Source organism: Topomyia yanbarensis, chromosome 1 (genome assembly GCF_030247195.1).
Source record: "Topomyia yanbarensis strain Yona2022 chromosome 1, ASM3024719v1, whole genome shotgun sequence".
Taxonomy (NCBI): Eukaryota; Metazoa; Arthropoda; class Insecta; order Diptera; family Culicidae; genus Topomyia; species Topomyia yanbarensis.
In genome coordinates, this window is record NC_080670.1 from 88,726,290 (window position 1) to 88,747,337 (window position 21,048).

Consider the following 21,048-nt stretch of genomic DNA (forward strand, 5'->3'; position numbering starts at 1 on the left):
ACTACTGTTTGTGCTATTCTTCAACGACGCAACTTTGCTACTTGGTTTTGGATGCAAACTGGTTTACGCTGATGACCTGAAGTTGTACCTCGTAGTTCGCAACATCGACGACTGCGTTCGGCTTCAAGAGCTTCTGGATACATTCGTCGGCTGGTGTCGTAAAAATTGGCTTAACATCGCTAAATGTCAGATAATAATTTTCCACCGCATAGTCAATCCTATACTTTACGACTACCAGATCGAGGGGCAACGACTCAATAGAGTTGATCACGTCAGCTACCTTGGCGTCTTATTGGAAGCTAAGCTAACCTCAATCTGCACCGCTCAGCTTTAATCTCGAAAGCTACTTGACAACTAGGGTTTATTTCCAAAATCGGCCGGGACTTTAAGGATCCGCACTGCTTGAAGGCGTTATACTGTTCGTTGGTTCGCCCACTACTCGAAAATGTCAGTCTGATTTGGAGTCCTCATCAGCTTGTTTGGAATCTACAAATTGAACGTGTGCAGAAAAGATTTGTTCGGCTCGCTCTACGAGACCTTCCCTGGCGGAGTCCTTTGGATCTGCCACCGTACCAAGATCGATGCCGCCTAATCGGACTCGACACATTAGAGCGACGCAGGAAAATTCAACAAGCAGTGTTTGTGGCGAAGGTGGTCAACGCCGAAATCGACTCTCCAAAGATTCTATCCCTTATTAACTTCCGCGCTTCGCAGCGACCTCCACGCTCCACTGGCTTGCTTCAACCAAGGTTTTATCGCACGGTGTTTGGATTCAAAGAACCGATATTAGCATGTATGCGAAATTTCGCCACAGTTGAGGATCTGTTCGCCTTTGGAGAACCGTCGCACAAATTCGCGCAGAAAATATCGCGATCTTCGTTACTATAATTAAATTTTCGTTTATACATTAAGACTGTGTTGTCAGATCAATTAATTAAATAAATAAATAAATAACAAATAAATGCAGAGTGTGCCGCGTATAGCAGAAGTGACGAGCTGTAACAAGTATCGAAATATCCGTTGAATTTGTACACCATGTACGGAAATTATGGATGATGTTTGTCATATCCAAGCATTTCGAGATAAGCGTGAACTTATATCAGACGCTGCTGCGGTCATTCCTACCCGCGCCCCTTCTATTGCTGTTTACACACAATCCCAAACGGGAGAATGTGAATCCGGATTACTCAAGGCTATATGCGAAATGAAAAAAACAAATCGATGATACTCAGCAAGCTCTAACGGAAATTACACAAACGCGTGCTGGTCTGTCTGCAAGAGAGGACTCTCTATCCGTTATACCCTTATCGTCCACGAAATTAATGCAAGGTACCCGAAATGCTTTTAATTGTACTCGTTTCCCGTCGTTGAGTACTTCTGCTGATGTTTCGGTATGTTGGCTGTTCTTCACACGAGTCAAAAACACCGTGATCGTAAAAGACGTCTCGGATCACTGATGCACTCGGGCCTACAACAGTGGTCATGAACAAAATGTTGTCTGGATGGAAGGAAGTATCTACGATGCCTTTTATTTCTTACAAAGTGGGAGTAGATGTTAAACTGAAACGAATTGCATTATGCCTATCGACCTGGCCACAGGGAATTTGTTTCTGGGAATTCCACGACGAATTTGTAGTTTGGGAGTCGAACGTTGAACGTTAAAGAAGTGTCATCGTGCAAACTGAAATTATTAATTTTGTTAACTGTTGTGATGAGTGAACTATTAGGTTTTTTATGCTTGTCAAATGTTATTAGACTTTAGTGATTTGTAGGTGTGTAATACATAGGTTAGGGGTTATATACAAAGTTATGGCGTAAAAGTGAGCTAAGTTCGTGATTTTATGTTGTGTTTTATGCAAATTTTATTTGAAAAATCGAAAGACAGTTCGTTGGTAGTACTATCGAAGATAGAAAAACCAAGTTGAAATTAAAAACCTTGTTTTAATCCACCTAGTGGTGCAATTGTGCCTTTCTCATTTATCATAGTTATGATTTAATAGCTGGGTACGTTCAATGTAATATTGTGGAAATTTTTATGGCGAATGTCAATGTAAACTTGGTAAGTATAAATAAGTGCACGACTGCCACGAACCTGATGAGCAACGTGTCGACGCTGACACACTTGAAACAAACAAAAATATAATATTTAATTAGCTTAATCAGCGTGAGTGCAATGTTATTCTTATGTTAACATATTTTGAAATGCGGGGTAGTAAGGAAGTAGGAGATAAATAGTGGGAGGGGAAAGATACGTCAGGAACAACCTGACATATTTTGGTATATAGGTGGATGAAGCGAATGCGGGTGTCAGGTTGGTCTGAGAGGGAGGGGTGTGAGAGGAAGGAGGGATAGGGAAGAATGGGGAGTGCAAAACCCAACTTCATATTATACCTTCCATTTGAGACTAGGTTAGTGATAATTGATTCAGTCATCACCGAAGTGGCTTTAGTTCTGGAATATATCCGGAATCCAGGAATTATTGATAGTGGACAATATATTCCAAGAATATATGATTCACCATCAGTGGCACATATTATAAAATAACAATATGGTTCACTTCTGTATTTCTTAAAAGACACCACACTGGCGCCACCATGGCACAAAAGGTTACTAGTGCACTGTAAATTTTGCAGTATGTAATGACAGTTCTCAGTTCAATACAATAAATTATAGTAGAGGTGGCGACATTCCTAGATTAGGGAGAAAACTTTTTTGGATTAATTATCTCTCCAGCAGGAGAAAGCTACATTATTTCGTTTTAATGATCATATTTTAATACCCACACGAGATAACGATCATTGCGTAGTCTGACCAGTTCATTAAGAGGCACAGTTTACAGGAAAAAGGAAACAGAAAAATACTTCGCTGACGAAAATGCTCATTCTCTGCTTATATGTATTTGGGATAGTTTTTTTCTAACGCAGCTGGAAAAGATTCTGGTAGTTTAAAGCAGTATCCCTAAAATGCAGCTGATGCAAAAACAAATTACACCGATAAACCCACGAAATATTCTACACTGAGCTTCAACTGTTGATTCTTACGTTGCGCAGGCCTGGCAGCACTTTTTTCCATCTGTTACGTTGCGCAGGTCTGGCAGCATACTCAAGGTTTCAGATATAAAATACCAACACATTAGGAAAGGAACAATTTGCTCACCTTTCTCTTCTATACTTCTTGGGCACGTTTGACATTTCAATCTACGGCGCACGCTAATCGCAGAATGATTATTTACTGGGACGGGACCTGCGGAAAGAAAAAAAACGCGTGTCAAATTGATCCAGCACGCAAATGTCAGATTGAACCGGCTGACCGGCTGAGTGATTAATATGGGGAGTATTCTATTTGAAATTAAGTAAATGCTAATTCAAATATTTCAATAAATTAATCATTAGATCAATAATGATAGTGGAGATGATAGTGCTTTTATTAATTTCGAGATCGTTAATTCTTGTGAACTTCTCCCACTGTTCTCACAAATCGGGATTCACCGGAAAATGGTGAAAAGTCATCTCCGGATTTTTCGCTTTACTACGTCCGCAATTTTTGACCTTGCACTTCATGATAATGGATTCACAAAAAAAAGTTCAATTCTTGTTAGTTCTTTAAAACAAGTCATGTCATTTCTTGAACTACACCAAGTATTAGTGTGTGTGAATCGAAAAAGTAAGATATAACAAACAAAAAGAAAGAATAAGAAAACACGAATCCGCAGGTCCCGTCCCAGATTATTTATTGCGATTAAAATCCTTTTTCGTCCACAGACGGCATTATATTTATGTCCTTTGTGATTCGTATGGGATTTACAGGAGTGGACTATATTGTTAATATACGATATTTGATCAAATCGGTAAAGAGTTCAGTGGAAAATAAAACAGTGGCTTAGGAACTTGTCGAGTTCCCCGGGGGCCAATGTGGTCAAAGCTACTTTGATTGGTCATTAGTGATCTAGATCCGCTAATCCAAGTAATGTTGAATCCATTTATATATGTATTACATCATTCGGACATCATGGTGTAACCAGTTTATTTGGAGACTTGCTGTGTGACCGTACTTTTTAACCCGTAACTCCGGAACAGGAAGTCGGATCAACTAAAAAGTCAATAGCAGCATATGGGAGCGATATACCTTTCATTTGAAACTGTACAGATCGGTTCAGCCATCTCTGAGAAAATTGAGTGACATTAATTGACACACGCATGCGCACACACATACATACATACATACATACATACATACACACACACACACACACATTTTGCAATCTCGACGAAGTGAATCGAATGGTATAAGAGAAACGGCCTTGCGGGCCTCGGTTAAGTCAAGTTGAAATTTCGACCGATTGCATAACCTTTTCAAAAAGTTCCAAAAAGTTCTCAAATTATTTTTCGGGATAACATAAAATCTCGACGTTTCATGCATTTTAAAGAAATTTGGCATCAAAAATACGAATTCGATTTCTGCAATTTGATCTTTCGGAAATTTTAGTTCCGGCTTATATGGGAATTTGTTATGTGACCGGACGATTCATTCAATATTGCCCGTACCATTTAATCTATGTACACAATGTAGATAATCGTTTGAGACTAAGTTTGTGAAAATCTGCCCAACCAATTCCAAGAATCTAATATGAGTTTGTTAAGGGGGGCGTCTGCAAAGTGCTCAAACCGAGAGTAATTTTGTTTTAGGCAGGGCAGGGCTGAATACATTTGTCCCAGGAAGGACTAAAGGAGTGACATTAATCCTCTTAGCCAAGTCACATCCAACGATTTATCAAACCCGCATCAAATTGAAACGGTCGGTAGGGTTGTCCACGTTTTTCCTAACTCAACGTTCAAAATATTTCGCTGATTAAATTCTTTCTTAAATAAATAATTTTATTGCCGTATAATTTTGAATCATCTTCATTTTATACGCTGCACAGTAGGCCTGGCCACTTATTGATTGTATCACATACCACATGTGCCACAAACATTAATATTAACAAGAAAAATTGTAGGCGAATGTCTGCAATTTCCAGTGTAGACTAGACTAGATAAACCGAAAACAATTTTGTTTTACGATTTTGAAAGGAAAGTAACAATGTACGTCTTGTGTAATGTAAGTATTTATTTATACTTTCCACATCGAGGAGCGCCACGGCGAACATGATAACTCTTGATACAATTGTCTGAAATAGGAAATTCAGTAAGATTTTTAAAGCTTAGACTTATAGTTACTCGATGAAACAAAAAAATAGAAAAAAGTCTGAATTTCGGAAAATGGATTCAGAAAAAATGGATTCATTTGAGACTGACTTTGGTCAAATCGGTCCAGTCGTCAAAGAGAAAACGATATAATTGTCATTCTGAATTTGGATACTTCCGTCGGGACTTCCCAAACCGTCGATGGTGGCCAATATGGCCAAAAAGACTTTGAATGACTATTAATGACCTAGAACTTCAAATCCAAGCAGTTGTGGTCACATTTTTGAAAAAAAAATCACCTTTTTACATTCATCGCAGTAAAAGCGGGATTTGCTGTGTGTTCGCATTCATCACCCTGTACTTCCGGAACGGATCAATTAGAAATTAAATAGAAACTGATGGTAACGTTGGACCTTTCCTTTGAGACCAAGTTTGTAAAAATCGGTAGATAATTCGCTGAGAAATAGGAATGAAATTAACTGAAGGAGTTAGCAAGTTCCCCGGGGGCATCAAGGACCGTCATAGGTGGCCAATGTGGTCAAATTGAATTCGATGGGTCATTAATGATCTAGACACGCAAATCCAAGTAATGTTGTGCACATTTTAATATGTATTGCATCATTTGGACATCATGGTGATACCAGTTTATATGGGAATTAGCTGTGTGATCGTACACTTCAACCCGTAACTCCGGAACCAGAAGTCCAATCAATAAAAAAAAATCAATAGCAACCTATGGGAAGGTTGTACCTTCCATTTGAGACTAATCTTGTGCAAATCGGTTCAGCCATCTCTGAGAAAAATCGGTGAGATTGTTTGACACATACATACATACACACATACACACAAACACACACATGCAGACATTTTCCGATATCGACGATCTGAGTCGAATGGTATATGGGATTCGGATCTGCGGGCCTCGGTTAGAAATTCGAAATTCCAACCTATTGCATAACCTTTCTATATGAGAAAAGCAAAAATATCCAAGGGTGTCGGAGTTATGGCCCATCCCCCCAGGGCGCGTTTTTTTGATAGAGGTTTGCGGTGAACGCTCTCCTAGCCGAACCGCTCCACTGAAATCCAAAAACTAATAATATTATTGAAGAAAAATGTATTGTGGTGTACTTGAACGGGTCGGTTTCCCAATAGAATTTTTTTTTTGCAGAAAAAAAATCATGTTGATCAAAAAATTGAGTTTTTTGGTGTTAAAAATTTTAAACTAAAACTAAAAGAATCGGTTCGACTTACAACCACCAAAGACACTGGTCACGAAACTGTGCTGCTGTCTGATCCAGCGCAAAACGAACCACAACACAGTAGGGGAGACTGAGGAGACTTGATCCCCTTTTTTTATTTTTCAGTCCAACTCCGTAGAATAATAAAAAACTATGTATTTTTTGTGGTTTTATATTGTTTCTAGAGATGACTAATAATCATAAAAAAATTACATGGAAATATTATACTGGACATGAGCTATGAGCATTTCTGGAAAACAACAAAAAAAATGGAAAATTCTTAGATTAGTGGAGACTCGATCCCTAATTTGGGGACACTTGATTCCGTTATGAAAACGTGTTTAAAATAGCATGTAGGGTAATAAGTCTATTTTTGTCCTGTTTCTACTAGCATCCTACCCATCTGAAGCCTTTGGTTAGAGCAGCGTCTGCCATCTTTGCTCAACGCATTGACTCAAATGGTATTGCGATAATGGGGGTACTCGATTAGAGATTTTGCTGCGCCCAAACAGAAGATTTTCACCATTCTCAAGACAATTTTGGTATTATATTGGCTCTTAATAAGAGGCGAATGACCTTAACGTTAAAACCTCTATAATCGAAATAAAAAAATGGACCTTAATAACAAATCAAAGAAGCTGAAATAATAAAATTATTGTAGTAATAATGTGGTACCCTTCTTAATAGGGCACAAACGGGTACATTACCCCATTCAATTTTATAAATCTCGACAAACATATGATTACGGTTTAAAAGCCAACTGTCAAAATTATCTTTAAAGGGAAATTCCGGATAAACCGTTACTGACCAAACACAGTTCTCAGTACTAAATGGTAGAGAAAACTTTTCTCTTTTGTTTACTACCAACTTCTGTGACTGGCGTGTGACCGTTTGTCCGGAATTTTCGTTGAAAGTGAATTTTGACAGTTGGCTTTTAAGCCGTAATCATATGTTTGTCATGAAATGGATTGTAGTATTGATTAAATTGTTATGATTAGATATTGATATTTTTGTTACTACATATTACGCATCTCTCACCTGATTTTTTTACAAATTCCCCAAATCTCCGTGCAATTATTTGAAAGCTGTATTTATTATGGCTGAGGAACGTCAAATATGGGATGAATGATTGTTACGTATACTGTAGTAAACAATTACAGTTATGTTTCTTTACGATTTCAGACATTTTTTCATGTGAACAATGACTTCAATTGTTCTGGTGTGAATTTGGTTATTTTCAGTGGTGTGTATGAAGTATGGCGAAGGGGATCAAATCTCCACGAATTTAATGGGTTCAAGTGAACCCATAGCATATATTTCAGCAAACTTTAGTAAAAATATAGTTGAACAAAAGAATCAGCTCAATCATAACGTATTCATATAATTGACATTCTCCTGTAATTCTGTATGCAAAAGTAGAGTATGTAGTGGCTGATTTTATCAATTTTATAAAAGTTTGAAAATTTGAAAAATAAATCTTCTTCAGTTCTTCTGAGACATTTTTTTAAATCAGTAAAAATTCGGTTACACAAAAGTCCAATTTCTTTTTTCTGTGTTAATGAAATTTTTGTTTAGATAAAACTACGCAACTTTATAGTATATTCGATCAATGTATTCTGATCCGCCTTTGAGTTACAATGATGGGATCAAGTCTCCCCGGGGATCAAGTCTCCTCAGTCTCCCCTACTTCTTTTCTTGTGTGCATTGCCTTAAGAACAAAGGAAACTTTTTACCTCTGCCAAGTTAGAACAAATTGAACGACAGTTAGTGTATCTAGAACAAAGGAAACATTGAATCATGAGTGAATTTTATGAAAAAGCACTACTTCGACCCAACACAGCGGTTGTTGACTTAAGATTTTGTTCTACGCGGCCGAGTCTTCGTAAGGTGGAACATTTTCTGAAGGTGAACATGAAGCTTAGGCTTAAGGATGTCATATATCTTTAGTATCATCACTTGCGCAGTGCGGTATTGATATCATTCAACACGCTAGACCAAGCATAATGATTCGCTTTACAGAACAACCTAAAACACGTGTTTGAAAGTGACAGTGTGAAGATACCAGTATATATAGAAAACGATTATATAGATGTAAGGCTACATAATTTGTCACCGCGTACGCCCCGTGAATCAATTACAAAATACATGTCGCAATTCGGAGAAGTGGAGTCACTCACACCTGATACTTGGAGAAACTTTTTTCCGGGTATTCCAAACGGTGTTCTTGTGTTGAGGGTGTGGGTCGTAAGACCTATTCCCTCCCACTTGACTATACAATTCAAACATAAAGAAACTAACATCAAACAAACCACGCTATGCACCCACGAAGGGCAGCCTCCTACGTGCATGTACTGCAACCAGACGGTACATCATGGAACACCTTGTGTGAAAATGTTGAGGAGAATGCATCACAACCAATTGACCACACATCTTCGGCAAACCAATCCGAACCGCAGTCTTCAATAACATCACCAGAACCCCATCTGTTGCGACCCCTTGGTCGGGGCGCCTTGCGAGGCCCCACAGACTGAAAGAACAGTTACTGGTAACCCGATTTGATGACAGCAATCATTACTGAAGGAGAACAGACAAGGCTAGAACAGTGTCATATAGTTCACGTGGTTAGGCAAGAAATATTTCCCATTTAACATCATCAATTTGCCATACTGGCGTATATATATATATATATATATATATATATATATATATATATATATATATATATATATATACATATATATATATATATATATATATATATATATATATATATATATATATATATATATATATATATATATATATATATATATATATATATATATATATATATATATATATATATATATATATATATATATATATATATATATATAAGGTAAAAAGTATATTTAACTAGCTGTAAAAATATTGAATTCGACCCATAGTTTACAGCAAGGTCAAGTTAGGAAGATAGGCGATTGTTGAACGCGTAGGTTTCGTTGTGCCTTACGTTAATCTCCACCTCCTCTCCACATGCCTAAAAAAGGCTAACTGAATTCTTATTGAACTAATTGTAGAGACACGTTAAATCTAAAAGCAACATTTAGTTGGATCAAAGTTAAAAGAATCAAGGAATAAGAAAACTAAACGTAAGTGAAATTGAACATAACCTAGAACTTAAATCTATACTATGAATTTTCGACCGTTTTAGGAAGTTTTTAAATCTTCCCATTCAACTGCAATAAAGGCTTTAAATACTTGGAAAGTTTTTATTCCATCGACGAAAATCCAATATAAAAACTTCGTTTATTCGGTGAGGCCACGATGCCAAATAAAGGACATAAAAAGACCTCTGTGCAGCTCACCGGTTACTGCAAAGTCTGCAGCAGGGAGGACCACAGCCAAATGGTCCAGTGCGATACATGCGATAATTGGTATCACTTCGAGTGCGTCGGTGTCACCCAGGACATCGAGAACCAAGATTGGATTTGCCCATACTGCTCTGTACCAACGGGCCAAAAACCAGTGCGAATGATCAATTACAGTGGGATATCACCAACACCATTTGCTACCACAGCTGCCACTGTGCTTACCAGCGCGGTAGAAGGGCATACCCAGGTAGTGTCAAGCGTGATTACTGTTCCATATCCTACCAATCCCCTGTACACATCATGTTCACCGAGAGATGGCGGGCGGTTGAATACTCTGGTTTCGTTTGCAACACGAATTCCAATTGACGTGCCTATTGTGGTGACAAGACAATCGGTTCAAGGCAATGGTGGTGCAGATCAGCTAAACAAACCGATTGTACCAAGAACGGAAATCTCAAATACGCTGCCCCTAATCAATTCTATGGGAGCAATGTAGGTCAAGGTTAATGGGCTATCCGAGAACACCTCCGTTCCATAGACCAAATCTCACAGCTCCACCATGTCCATGAGATAAAGACGTTTGCATCTCGAACTGCAGAAGCTGGAACAAGAACGCGAGATAGACGAACAACTGGAGGTAAAAATGCGAGAGTACCATCGGAAACGTTTTGAATTGCTTATGGAAATGGAAGAGGTCAGTGAAACATCGTCGAACGTTAGCGTAGAAGAAGAAGATCGCATGATTAAGGTTGAAGAATGGCTCTCTATAGGTCCTGTATAAAAGGTACGTCAGGTCGAAGCGTGACTAAGAACGGTCAAACTCTGCCACCGCCATTGTACCACATTTGCAAAGTTCTCCAAAGGCATTTGTTCAACACTCAAACGTTCCTAATAATAATCCGAGCCACCTGCCTGAAGGTTCACTTCATACAGCAAGACGGCCACTCATGCAAACTATCAATGCGGCCCCCGAGTTCATACCAATGGTAGGTTCTACACCTATGTAACGACCTCCCACATACACTTGTGCAGATGATGAGGACGACGGAGGAGTAAATCTCTCACGTAGTCAAGTGGCCGCCCGACAAGCTGTCTCCCGTGAGCTCCCTAGCTTCAGTGGTGCTCCCGAAGAGTGGCCGCTATTTTAATCTACCTTCAACACAACTACTAGTATGTGCGGATACACATCAGAAGAAAACCTGATACGTTTGCAGAAATATCTAAAGGGCAAGGCTCTAGAAGCGGTGAAGTGCAGATTGATGCATTCTTCGAGTGTCCCTGGTATAATGTCGACGCTAAAGATGCTATATGGAAAAACCTGTGCGCAACGGCAGAGGCTTGTCAGCTTCAGGAATATGCATATAATGTTGCACTCCTCCGCGAACTTGTAGAAAAGCTCCCGTCAACTATTAAGCTGGACTGGGCAAAACACCGCCTAACGCTTCCACATGTCAACCTTACTACTTTCGCCGCCTGGCTATATGACTTGGCTGAAACAATATCGCCGATAGCAACCATGAATATCATCGAGGTTAAACCACCAAAAGGAAATAGAAAGGATTCTGGTTTCTGTAATACTCATTCCGGTAAGAACGAGGAAGATAGATATGCACGTTCATCAGTCAGAGCCCGTAACCAACTGCGTTATGTGCAAGGGTAGTTGTTCAACGGCGGACAAATGCAGACAATTCGCTGAACTCGGTTATAATTCACGATGGGCTGCCGTGAAAGAGTTCGGACTATGCAGGAAGTGTTTAAAAAGGCACAGGGGAATCTGCAGATCACAACAGATATGTGGAAAACATGGGTGTATTTTCAAACATCATCCGTTATTGCACGACGGCCGTCGGGAAGATTCAACCGCTGGGGAATCTAGCGGAAAGAATAATGCACAATCTTCCAACATAACACAGCACGACTGCAACACACATCACAATCAAACCCATAAGATGCTGTTCCGTGTAGTACCCGTAAAACTATACGGACGTGGCAAGATGGTACAAACCTATGCATTTTTGGATGATGGGTCCAAGTTAACCCTAATGGAAGCTTCATTTGCGAATGAATTGAATCTAGATGGAAAATCAGAACCACTACTTTTGAAATGGACAGGCGATAAATGCCGGCTGGAAGCAGATTCTATGGCGCTTAACTTGGAGATATCTGGAACCGCTAGCAGCCATAAAAGGTATCCTCTTCAAGGAGTACGAACAGTCGCCAATCTTGGATTCTTCCACCAGTCGTTACACATTAATGATCTCGCCAGTAAATATATACACCTACGAGGTGTTCAAGAAGAGTCTTATCAGAACATACAACCAAAAATTCTAATCGGTATCGATAACGCAAACCTCGGTTATACCATGAAAGGAAAGGAAGGTAAACTTCATGAACCTATTGCCACTAAAACCCGCCTGGGCTGGATAATTCACGGTGGATCAAATGCAGGAGATGATTTCGTTGGGCACCATATGCACAGTGAACAAACTGACGACATGCTACAGCAAACTGTGAGGGAATACTTCTCGATCGAAAATCTCGGAATAATCAAGCCGGATAAGATCATCGTGTCCCAAGACGATTTGCGAGCTCAGCGATTATTACAATCCGTTACTAAAACCGACAATGGCCACTACGAAACTAATCTGTTGTGGAGATATGACGACGTACGCCTTCCGAATAGTAAACCCCTTGCATTGCAACGGTTCCACTGCTTGGAAACGAAATTAAAAATGCAACCAGAGCTAGAGGCAATGCGAACGTAAATCGATGACTACCTGGAGAAGGGCTATATTCGAAAGCTTCCGAAGCGGAATTAAACCAAACAAAGCAGCGTGTATGGTACCTACCAATCTTTTCCGTATTCAACGCGAACAAACCCGGCAAAATGAGGATTGTCTGGGATGCTGCAGCGACTGTACACGGCGTGTTCCTAAATTCCCTGCTGTTGAAAGGGCCAGACCAATTGACATCTCTCAATTCTGTCCTCTATAGGTTTAGGTAGAACCGAATTGCAATTTGCGGTGACATCCGCGAGATGTTTCACCAGGTTCAGATCTCTAAGAACGATCAGAATTGTCAGAGGTTTCTATGGAAAGAAAAAACAACGGATAGCACACCCAGCGTGTATGTGATGCAGGTGATGACTTTCGGCGCTAGCTGCTCCCCCAGTTGCGCGCAAAATGTCATAAATATAAACGCAAAGCTGCATTCAGATAAATTGCCCAGAGCTGCTGAAGCAATCATTTTCGACCACTACGTGGATGATATGCTAGTGAGTGTTGAGACCGAATCCGTAGCAATTCAATGAGCACACGACGTGTGATACGTTCACGCTCAAGCCGGGTTCGAAATGCATAACTGGATGTCCAACTCACCTGCCTTTCTTGAATCCATAAATGAGCAAATGACAGAGGTGAAAAGTCTGAATATCGGGGTTCAGATGGCTACTGAAAAAGTTTTGGGAATGTGGTGGTGTACGGTAACAGATTGCTTCACTTACAAACTGTCACCAAAGCACAACGAGGTCCTGCTCTCAGGGAAAAGAAAACCGACTAAGAGAGAAGTCATTCGAATGCATATGTCGATTTTTGACCCTTTGGGACTTATTTCGAACACATTGATCTGTCTGAAGATAATTCTACAAGAAGTATGGCGCTCACGAATTGGCTGGGATGACGAAATACCGGAAACACTTTATGACAAGTGGGAACAGTGACTAATCGTTCTTCCGGAGGTACAAAACGTACGGATTCCCCGTTGTTACAGACCCGCAACGTCCTTGAGTTCAGAACCTACTATCCAGATGCACACATTTGTCGATGCCAGCGAGACGGGCTACGGCTGTGTTGTGTACCTACGGTTTCAACAGTGGGACAACATCGTGTGTTCAATTGTTGCAGCAAAATCGCGCGTCTTACCACTCAAGTTCCTTTCCATACCACGACTTGAACTACAGGCTGCGGTGATCGGAGCCAGACTGGCGGACGTCGTAACGAAATCGCTCTCCTTAAAAATAGACCAGCACATATACTGGACCGACTCAAAAAATGTTCTGTGTGGATTCGTTCAGACCATCGACGATACACCCAAACTATCCCGTTCAGAGTTAGCGAAATTCTGGACACCACAAGCATGGACAGCTGGCGATAGTTGCCAACAACAGAGAATGTCGCAGATGAAGCAACAAGGTGGCAGCGACGACCTAATATAGCGAACGGTAGCAGGTGGGTTAAGAGTCCTGAGTTTCTCCGACAATCGTCGAATGACTGGCCCACAGAACCAACAATTGCCTCCACCACCAACGAGGAATTCCGATCAAATTTATTATACCATACATTGTATACAGAATCAGTCATAAAAGTAGACAACTTTTCGAAGTGGAAGCGTCTAATGAGAGTTGTAGCGATGGTGTGGAGATTCGTGGCGAATATACGCTGCAGGATAAACGGTATGCATCGTAGTATGGAGCCATTGTCTAGAGACGAACTCAACCGGGTAGAAACGTATCTGATAAAAATTGCACAACAGGAGTCATTTCCTAGCGAATTACACTTACTTTCAAACATCGAGGTTGATGCAGCAAGCATTAAGGAATCCAGTTCAATCTTTCGTGGAAACCCGTACGTCGATGAACAAGGTATCATTCGACGGCGTGGTAGAACCACCCTATGCGAATATGCGACCGCTGACGCTAGAAATCCAATCATCCTTCCGAAGACCCATCATGTTACAAAGCTCATCGTACAGGATTATCATGAGCAATATCACCATCGTAATCACGAAACAGTCCTAAATGAGGTGAGACAGATGTATTATGTACCTAACTTGCGGGCGTTGTATCGTACAATAAGAACACAATGTCAAAGGTGCAAAAATGGGGCAGCAGATCCTCAGGCTCCGATAATGGCAGACCTTCCCCCAGCCCGACTGGCAGCATTTACTAGGCCATTTTCACATGTCGGAGTGGACTATTTCGGTCCTCTAACAGTGGTCGTAGGGCGTAGGAAAGAAAAACGATGGGGTGTACTCATAACATGTTTAACAGTGCGAGCGATTCATCTGGAAATTGCTCATTCTCTAAATACTAACTCCTGCGTGATGGCTCTTAGAAATTTTATGGCAAGGCGGAGCGTTCCAAATCCTATCTATAGTGACCGAGGCACGAACTTCACAGCAACTAGTAAGGAATTGGCAGCTGCGCTGAAATTGATGGAGCAGGATAAGCTGATTAACGAAATGGTGAGTCCCAAAACAGAATGGTCTTTCCTCCCCCTGCTTCCCCCCATATGGGCGGAAGTTGGGAGAGATTAGTATAATCAGTAAAAACAAACATTAGTGCGATTAGTCCTGAGCGAAATCTGACGGACGAAGTACTCCGCAATTTTTTGACTGAAATTGAAAACGTCGTAAACTCGCGACCACTAACACATGTGCCAGTGGATGATCCGGAAGCCCCGGTTTTAACCCCGAACCACTTCATACTAGGCTGTTCTAGTGGATTAAAGCCAGTAAGCCCTCTTGACGATAGCGCTGCAATACTGAGACGTTCATGGAGAACCTCACAATTGGAAGCCAACTTGTTCTGGAGGCGTTGGTTTCACGATTATCTACCGGATATCTGGAAACGCACAAAATGGTTCATGAAAGTGAAACCAATTCAGATCAACGATGTGGTAGTTATTGTAGACCCCAAACTTCCTCGTAACTGCTGGCCAAATGGCCGTATCATCGCGGTGTGCAATAGCAGAGATGGACAGATAACAGCAGCAACCGTACAAACTACAACCGGGATCTACGAGCGACCAGTGGTAAAATTGGCTGTTCTCGACGTTAGGCGCGAAATGCAAGTAAGCAACGAAGTTGGCATACTCGAGGGGGGGGACTGTTGCGACCCCTTGGTTGGCGCGCCTTGCGAGGCCCCACAGACTGAAAGAACAGTTACTGGTAACCCGATTTGATGACAGCAATCATTACTGAAGGAGAACAGACAAGGCTAGAACAGTGTCATATAGTTCACGTGGTTAGGCAAGAAATATTTCCCATTTAACATCATCGATTTGCCATACTGGCGAATATATATATAAAAGGTAAAAAGTATATTTAACTAGCTGTACAAATATTGAATTCGACCCATAGTTTACAGCAAGGTCAAGTTAGGAAGATAGGCGATTGTTGAACGCGTAGGTTTCGTTGTGCCTTACGTTAATCTCCACCTCCTCTCCACATGCCTAAAAAAGGCTAACTGAATTCTTATTGAACTAATTGTAGAGACACGTTAAATCTAAAAGCAACATTTAGTTGGATCAAAGTTAAAAGAATCAAGGAATAAGAAAACTAAACGTAAGTGAAATTGAACATAACCTAAAACTTAAATCTATACTATGAATTTTCGACCGTTTTAGGAAATTTTTAAATCTTCCCATTCAACTGCAATAAAGGCTTTAAATACTTGAAAGTTCTTATTCCTCCGACGAAAATCCAATACCATCGGTTGCCAATTTTGTGCCATAATAACAACTGTAAAATCAGCATACAATGCTTCAGAATCAACTGCTAGCCCCATCGGCGAGGAAGCTAATAACTACGACAACGGCTTTACGCTCGTGACCCGTAAGGGCCATAGGAAAGGAGGAACATCTGATCGAAAACATCAAGGCACCACAGACGATGATGACATTGACGGCAACGAGGAAAAAGCAATGGACCCACAAGATATATTCCCGCCGCGAAAGATAGTCTCCCCGCGCAATAAAAAGTTGCGTGGGCGAGATCCAAAAAATGGTCAAGAATTTGTTTTTATACATTTTTATATTGAAATTATTTAATACACCCACGGCTCCGTTAAGCTACCGCAATGAACCGTGTCAAATAAACAAATTAAAAAAAGAATCGAATTTTTTGACATTAAAAATGTCTTACTCCACTATCTGGGGCTAGGTGTCATTCTAAAATCTAAAATATCTCCCATGTAACGAAACTATGTAAGGTTTGCACGCTTATAACTCCGATATTACTAGATGGATTTTAATCATTCATACACCAACCGATTCAGAAACACCTAACTTAAATATTGGTAATAATTTAATATCTCACCAATAAAAGTAGACTTTTGGAAATTGGTAAAATTAAAAAGTTCACGAAAAACGGGAAAATTACCATTCGTGAGGCAGATTTCTCAGACACAGCCGACAAGAGAGGGCAGCTTAGTTGCTCAATGAAACACGAAAAGTCATAAATAGAAGCAACGCATGTCCGTTTAAATCAGTTGTTGCTCTTATCCCATACGAGCAACATCGTCTCCGGGCGATGCAATAAGCGCTATCGATTTTCGGTAACGTTGGCATTTGCACACACTCGCACCATATACGGTTAGTTTATAAATAGAGGTGACGCGTACCCGTTTGAATCAGTTTTTGTTCTTATGTCGAACGGGTAAGATCATGGCTGCAGCGTCTGGGCACTACAATAAGCGGTAGACGCTATGCATTTTCGGCAGCGGTGGCTGTGTGCGGATTTTTCGGGTACCAGCACCACAGTGGCGGGTCTTCAAACAAAAGTAGGATAAAACCTCAAATGTTACCTAATTTGGCTAAAAATCACAATTTAAGCTAATTTTGAGGTGTTGAGCTCATTTTTGATGTCAAAAGTAGTAAAATATTAAATGCATTTTTCCATACAGTGTCATTGAACCTTTCTTATAACTATATTTATATTTTCATGATAGATTTTCCGTTACTGTACACCAATGTCAGCAATATCATAAAAAAATAAGAGCACTACTTTAAATCTATTGTAAAACGTGTTGGTTTACTGTAGATTGTTTTACTATTTTACACAAAACACCATGCGCCTCCATATCAGCAACAAAACTTCAAAATCTCCTTAAACCTTTTTGCGCACCAAGGCGCAGAACGAGACCAAGATATTCGAAAAGTAGAAGTTATTTCCTATAGAATGTGTACTATGTGACCGTTCCGAAATGATTCCGAAATTTGTACAGAATACATTAGTGAAAAAAGTATTTTTGATTTGATCACCTCAGACATATTTAAACCAAAAAGTCATAGTTCCAAACAAAGCTATCGAATATATTTTATTCACTATCCAAGTTCTTTCGTTCCTCTACACAATGAAACTAGTTGTGCTAAACTCGAACCAAAATTAAAAGAGCAACATGCATCTGAAGTGAACAGAGTAATGGTGGTTTCGTAAATGAAAATCATTAAAAAGTCCGGACTTTGCTACGTTTAAACTCATGTTTAAAATCGAGTTCTTATCCAATGATCATAAAATTTTGAATATACACCATTCAATATATGAGAAATTTAGGAAAAATATAAAATATCAATATTTTAAAAATAAATTTTTGAGGTTTTGGCCAGCCTCCAGCCACTGTGCGGTGTCACAGAATGATTTGCAAGTGGTGTTTTGGATTTAATTCAATACGGTGTGTGCTGCTTAAGAGTGTTGCGTATGAAAAAAATATATTTATGTTTATGCATGCGTGTGCGTTGTAACTTGTTAATCCATGTTTACGGCGCTTTGTAGCTGCGTAGGGTAAAGAGCCTATTGGTTTTCATGTTTCATATTTCTGTTATATGTTTTTTATCAGTAAGGCATCTGACAACGTGCTTCTGTAGTTATTGCACTGTTCAGCAGCGTAGTATTTAATATAGGAGAGTACACTCAGGTTTTTTTACGCGGATTTTGAAATTTACGCGGTTTTCATTTACGCGTTTTTTTAAATTTACGCGGTTTTCATTTACACGGCCTATATCCCCTGCGTGAAAAATCTGAGTGTAATTGCATCGGAAACAATCACATTCCCAGCAGAACTTTTTGTTTTCTAATTTCAAACACTTTTGTTTCGTACTGCACACAACGGAAAATTTTAAAACAGAACTTACCGTCCCAGCAGCAGTTGAAGCGGGTGTTCTTTTTCGATTCAAATTCAAGCCATGTCTTAAGCGTTACTGGACTTAAAATTGTTTTCCCAGTTTATCCAGTCAAAATATCTGTCCTACCCTATGTATTTAAAACACAGTTCTAATTGCGTTTTAAAGTATACAACAAATAGAACGGTTGGGTATACTAATTTAAATTTTAAAATAAATCTGTTTTAAATTATGAAACTAACCGCTGTACTGAAGATATAATTATGTCAGTCCTATTACCACAAAAACACCTATATAACATAAAACGCTGCAGAATTGGTTTAATAATACAATGTTTACACTACAGAGTTATAACACGTTTTAATAATTAGGAACAAGAAAAATGTCACCAAGATAGCATAAAAACCCGTTTTAACTGGTAGTGCGAACGTTGCATAACAATGTAATTTATCAAATAATTTCATTTTTTCCACCACTAATCGATCAAGAAATACTTAAACTTAAGATTGTTTACTTAAGTTCGTTAGTACATTATTGAAAATTTAAATGGAAAATGAAATTTCATATTTCATGGAGAATCTGTATATTTCCGTTGGCGGGCGTTGGCTTCCTCATCACAGCTCTCAATATGGAACTTTTCTTTTGAATATATTTTCTGGACAGACCAGCCTATTTTTACTAGATGGATCAGCCAAATAATGCCAATCACCTAGTGAGATACTTGATTAATTAATAGATTACCGTTAAAAGACCTTCAATAAATTATGTTTTGATGGGGAGGGTATATAGCAAATTGTAACATATGAAAACAGGCGAGTGAACAAGAACGTGAGTCGATATGTGTGATAGATAAAATTCATTTGCACGCTCTTGAAAAAAGCTACATTTTTAATGTCACCGTGGTCGTGTCCTGTACACAACCCTTTAATTTTTTTTCATGAAAAAGGAACCGTTCAAGTACATGTGAATGTAAATATAAAAATTCAAAAAAAAAATGAACATCGAATGAATAATTTTTGAGATATCACGTTCACCGCAACGGTACTTTTCAAAAAAAAAAATCATTCCGAGATAATTGCGTTTAACGTTTTGTGTTAACTTCATTTGTGGAAGAACCAGCTCGCTACAAATAGCTGTAATTTGAAAGCTAATGCTCCGATCTGGATGAAATTTTGCAGATACTTTGAAAAGCATGTACTTTCAGAATATTCAAAAAAGATTTGCCGATTTTTTGAGTTTAAACTTTGTTTATAACCCCTTAAGCAGTAATCTGTATGCGCTTGTCACAAAGATGAAATAAATAAATAAATGAATCACCTATGAACCTCACAGTAATAACGTTAAAATCCGAACAAGTTATCTTATACAGCCTAAAAAAGCTTGAATACATTCCCGATCATTAGCAGATCTGGTAGAAATCGATTGAAAATTGAGATAACTTAAGTCAATAAACTGAAAAGTAGTTTACATATTATAATAAAAAATGAGTATCAAGTTGTATCGTAGAACTAGATTAGAATATATAAACAGGTTTAGTTTTTTTGAAAGAAGTGAAGAATTTGTCGATTTTTGTCAGTGTGCTGGGGGCTGACAAAATCGAGTATTGTATGTCTACTGTGTGAAAGGGCACTCTTCCCCAAATGTTCCCCGAACGAGAGCAACAATGTTGAGGTATTGGTGTTATTTAGAGGCATCTGTTTTTCACTGCATTTATACTCTTTCTGCACGTATGAACGTAAAAGTTGACTTGAAAGTAGGACATGCTGTGAACTGTAATCAAACCAATAAACAAAAAATAAGCAATTTGAGAAAGTGTCCTCCAAAATGCTTAAAACGAGATTCCACAATATTTAACCCAATGGCAGCTACCCCCAGTGTAAAGTAGACAGACTTCATAATCATCATCATCATCACCAGCATCGTAAAAAGCAACGGAGTGAGATTTCACCGAAATAATGACTTCGTTTCTACAATGCATTTATTTCATACGGCATCTCGTCTTGAATCCATCGAAAGAAAAGGAAAGTTTTCCTAATTATTTCACTATTTACTTCATTTAGGGGTATTATGTGTCACTATTTTATTTTTTTTTCTTTTTGGTTTCATTCTTTCAGTTGAACTGTTGGATTACCATTCCCAGTCATGGCAAAGCTTTTTGAAAGAAAAAACTTTTTTTTAATTTTTTGAAGTTAACATAATTAACTGAGGTGAAATACCAGTGGAAATAGATTTCCACATTATAAATTAAGTTAAAGTTAAGTTAAAATACCTACTGCTGACGGATGCTTACATTAAATTACAAAAGAATAACATTAATTAAACATTTCATTAAGCCTGGACAGTGTAGATATATGACGATAATTATTACAATCACATC